Below are 5,329 nucleotides of genomic sequence, written 5' to 3'. Positions count from 1 at the left end.
TTCATCAGCAGTGGTTGACTTCTGATTAGCATTCACAAGGGCACAAATAGTTTCACACTTTAGGCCAATTCTGAGAGATTATCTGTTTGTTATCTGTTGCTGTTTAACAAATCATCCCAAACTTAATGGCTGAAGAAAACATCTATTTTGCTTTTGAATCTATTTAGGCAAATCTTACAGGGATAATACATCTCTGCTCTACTTAGTGTCACTAGGACTGACTTGAAGGCCGAGGCTGGATTATTCTAAAGGTTTGGTCACTCACATATCTGGAAGTTGATGCTGCGATTGGCTAGGTCTTTGGCTGGGATTGGGCTGAAACATCTACATGTGGCTTTTCCATGTGGGTGCTTAGTTTACTCACAGCATGGTTACTGGGTTCCAAAGGTAAACATCCCAAGAAGAGTAAAAGAAGCTGTATTGCTTTTTATGACAGCTTTAGAAGTCACATGATATTGCTTCTGCCATAGTCATAGACCTGCCAGACTCAAGGACAGGGATCACAGATCTCATCTCTCAGTGGGAGAATGTCAGTGTCATGTTATAAGGAGTGCATGTGGGATGAGATATACTGGTATGGTCATCTGTGGAAAATAAGCGTCTGCCCCACAATCATATACTTCTTCTGTAGACTTCCTTATCACCAATTTTCATTCTTGTTCCTTCCAAGATCCTCACTGTATACCCAAATTGGTAGCCCTTACACATGGATTGATATTGATCTATATTTCTGGGTGTGTATATTTCCAAACAGAGGATAAACACATACACTGCTTAAAGTTCTTGTCACCGAATGTGTCTGCCTTATTGTCCTTCATATAGCCAATGTGAGTAGCCCTGTAATGCTGAGGCAATCCATTTACGGAAGGTGCCAACATGTTACACAGAATGACCTGAAAACCCTTCTTTAATTTTTCTTATTCCCTAGGCAATGGATGAGAAGAAGGGGATAGGGCAGTGCATCAGGAGGAGGAATACTAAGGATGTAAGCTACATGTTTGTGAAAAATGTTAATGTCTTTATTTATTTATTTATTTATTTATTTATTTATTTTTAATGTTTATTTTTGAGAGGGGAGAGACAGAGCACGAGCAGGGGAGGGGCAGAGATAAAGGGAGACACAGAATTCAAAGCAGGTTCTAGGCTCAGAGCTGTCAGCACAGAGCCCGACACGGGGCTCCAACCCATGAACCATTAGATCATGACCTGAGCCAAAGTTGGACGCTTTGGCGTCAACTGAGTTGACTGAGCCACCCAGGTGCCCTAAAAAATTCTAATGTCTTTACAACCTGCTTGAGCCTAATCTTTTTCCTTGAGGATGGAGTATAGTTGCACACAGCTTTAGTGTTTACTGGATCAGATAACACCTCAGTGCATGACGGGAAGATCAGGTTGCATAGTCACTTAAAATCCAATGGTTCCATAGTGTGGTAAGCTAAATAATGGCTCCCCAGTACATCCACATCCTAATCTCCAGAACCCATGAATGTTGCTTTATATGGCAAAAGCAACTTTGCGTATGTGGTTAGAATCTTGAGATGATTACCCAAGATTATCTGAGTGGATCCAATGTAATCACATTCCCTATAAGAAGAACGTAAGCGGAATCTGAGGCAGAGTCAGGGGAAAGGGGGATGTGAGGATGGAAGCAGAGATTGGAGTGATGCCCTGAGAAGGAGGAGGAAGGGGCCAGAAGTCAAGGGCCACAGTCACTAGAAGCCAAAAAATTCAAGGAAATAGATTCTCTCCTAAGAGCTCCTGGCAGGAACAAGTCCTAACAAAGCCTTGACTTCAGTTCAGTGAAACTGATTTGAGACTTCTGACCTCCAGGACTGTAAAGAGAATAAATTTACATTGTTTTAGGCCACTATATTAGTTTCCCGTAGCTGCTATAACAAATTACCACAAACCTTGTGGCTTAAAACAGCAGGAATGTATTCTTTCACAATTCTGGAGGCCAGAAGTCTCGAATCAGTATCAGAGGGTTACAGTCAAGGCATTTGGGGGGGGGGGGGGCGCTGTACTCCCTCTGAAGGTTCTAGGGCAGAATTCCTTCCTTGTTTCTTCTAGCTTCTGGTGGCTTCTGGCATTCCTTAAGTTTGTGGCCACATCCCTCCAATCTCTGTCTTTGTCCTCACGTTCTCTTCTCTCTGCGTGTCTTTTCCTCTTCTGTCCTCAAATTGCCCTCTATCTCTCTCTTATGTGTGATTATCACCATAATCACACATGTCACATTGAACTTAATCACATCTGCAAAGACCCTTTCTCCCATATAAGAACCTTTATAGGTTCCAGAATTAGGACTTGATATCTTTGGTTGGTCCTTATTTAGCCTATTACAGCCAAGTTTGCAGTAATTTGTTACAGCGGAAACTAATACAGGTAGATATTAAGTCTCTACTAGGGCACAGTAGCAAGCCAAAAACTGTTTCTCAAAAGGAAAATAGTTACTTTTTTAAGTTTTTATTCTTATTTTGTTTTTAATTTTTTTTAACATTTATTTATTTTTGGGAGAGAGAGAGAGAGAGAGAGACAAAGTGAGAGTGGGGGGAGGGGCAGAGAGAGAAAGAGACAGAGTCTGAAGCAGGCTCTGAGCTCTCAGCAAGCTGTCAGCACAGAGCCCAATACGGGGCTCGAACCCATGAACCATGAGATCATGACCTGAGCCAAAGTTGGATGCTCAACCGACTGAGCCACCCAGGTGCCCCAGTTTTTATTCATTTATTTTGAGAGACAGAGAGTGTGTGTGTGTGTGTGTGTGTGTGTGTCAGAGAGAGAGAGAAAGAAAGAGAGTTGGGGAGGGGCAGAGAGAGAGAGAGAGAATCTCAAGCAGACTCTGCACTGTTAGCACAGAGCCCTACACAGGGCTTGATCCCACGAACTGTGAGATCATGACCTAAGCAGAAATCAAGAGTTGGATGCTTAATAGACTAAGCCATCCAGGCATCCCATCAGAAGGAAAATAGTTATTTTTAAGGAGAGCATGGCTTTCTTAGGAAACCCTAGGAGACTGGACAGTGATGCTTTGAATGCAGCTTCTCAGATCTGCCACTGACATTTCAAACTTCGTTGAATATATTGTTGTAAGGGACACATGTTAGCCTAGGCTAGTTGAAGAACTTTTTGTTTCTCTCTGTTCCATGTAGAACAGGTTGCCTTAAGGGTCACTTAGCGAATGGGCAGGAACCATGCACTGAAATGTGGTATATGCTGTTTCTAAATCCCAGGAGATCCATCAAGCACTGTGCCTTTTTCTTGGTGGGAAGGGGTGCAAAGTGTGGCACCTCTTTCATTTTTTTGAGAAGATATTCTGAGATGTTCCATCTATTGGACTTCCAGAAACTTCTCCAAAGGAGCAGGTCCCTAAACTTATCTGCCACATGTGTATGCCTTACTAAGGCATTCCAGTCCTATTAATCACTTGCTATATATTCTTTTAAATCCCTTTATTTTCATTTATATATACAGATATTCCACATGTATTTACTTCTCACCCAAGCTGCTCTTCATCTTTTTCTCACTATAAAATATGCAGCGGTGGGTTAATCAATGCTGACATCCATGCTCTCAACTCCCACCCACAGAGTCCCCTATGAATTGAATGAAAGAGAGACATTCTGGAATGAGAATACACAATATGATAACAGGCATCCTTTTTCAAGTTCAGTTAGACCAGATGTAAAGAGAATTGGTGTGGTTTGTCTTTTTTGTGTTTGTGGAATTTGCAGGTGGTTCTGACTACTAGATTCTTCTATTTCTGAGCCAGATGTGCTCACAAATAGAAGTGGCACGCATTTACTGTGTGCATGTTTGCATAAATGAATTCCTCCCTCATTAAAAGCTGAGGATTGTAATACTCAAAGAGTATCTTCTTTCTTCATTTGACAGGCACAACTAGATGATGTATTTATCCTTCAGTGGATAATTTCCAGGAGAACTAAAAAGGAAAAAAAAAATAGAAACTGAAATAGAAGAAGGAAAAAAGAGATGTATTTGAGAAATGCCACCTCCATTGTATTGTAGAGAATAGAGTGGAGGAGGAAGAGCCAGGGAGATTAGATAAAAGCTATTGCCATTAAAAACAAACACACACAAAAACCACACACACACACACACACACACACACACACACACACAAACAAACAAAAGCAAAACAACAACAACCAAAACCGGAACACAATACTGATATATATATGATAATATGGGTGAAACTTGAAAACATTATGTTAAGTGAAAGAACCCAGACACAAAAGACCACATATTGTATGATTTCATTTATATGAAATATCCAGAATAGGCACATCTATACAGACAGAAAGTAGATTAGTGGTTGCCAAGGCTGAAGAAGGGCAATGGGTGGGGTTTGGGTGGGGGGTTACTAATGGGAATGGAGCTTCCTTTCGGGTGATAAAAATTTTCTGGAATTAGTGGTGATGGTTGCACAACTCTCTGATTATACTAAAAATCACTGAGTTTATAACTTAAAAGCATGAATCTTTTGATAGGTAGAATTGTATTTCAACACAACTGTTAAATTTATGAAAAATATCAGAGTAAGACATCAAAGAATTTTGCCTAACAAATAATTTCTCAAACTTCCTATCAGATGTAGCATTTCCCTAAGACTTTGAAGGACAGACCTACGTAGCAACATTTCAGGTAGTTTCTTTTCATGGTCATTTAACTAATATGATGGGCAATCTAACAAAAATGAAAGGAAAATATCACCAACAAAATCAAGGATTTTTACTTATTCCACTTAATGATCAGGAGAGATAAAAGTCTTCTGATACTAAAAGGTTAGGAAGAAACAGCTAATCATAAATTGCCCAACTTAATCATAAAGTGAATTATAAAGGCCTCAGCAAACATACGAATAGTGATCCTCAAGGAAGCAAATTCTCCTTTATTTGTGGTAATTGCTATTCAACATAATGGACACCTGTTGGTGCCTTCCAGAGCATTCTGAATGCTAGCTCATGGCAATTGGGGAAAGTCTTTTCTTATAAGACAAATAAAATGTCTTAAATAAACAAACAGGTGTTTTGTTACAGGTAGGTACACCTCACCATGCATCATATTTATAACTATCTAAACGGAATTTGGGGCAATTTTGCAATTGGGGCAATTTGCAAGCATTTTTGCTTGTTTGTTTGTTTAAAGAAAATCAAGCAGGGATGCCTGGGTGGCTCAGGTCAGTTAGGCCTGACTTGATTTCGGCTTAGGTCATGATCTCACCATGCATGGCATCAAGGCCCGCGTTAGGCTCTGCACTAAGCATGGAGCCTGCTTGGAATTCTTTCTCCCTCTGTTTCTGCCCCTCCCTCGT

The sequence above is a fragment of the Neofelis nebulosa genome, chromosome 1 (assembly GCF_028018385.1).
Source record: "Neofelis nebulosa isolate mNeoNeb1 chromosome 1, mNeoNeb1.pri, whole genome shotgun sequence".
Lineage (NCBI taxonomy): Eukaryota > Metazoa > Chordata > Mammalia > Carnivora > Felidae > Neofelis > Neofelis nebulosa.
This window is presented reverse-complemented; position numbering follows the sequence as displayed.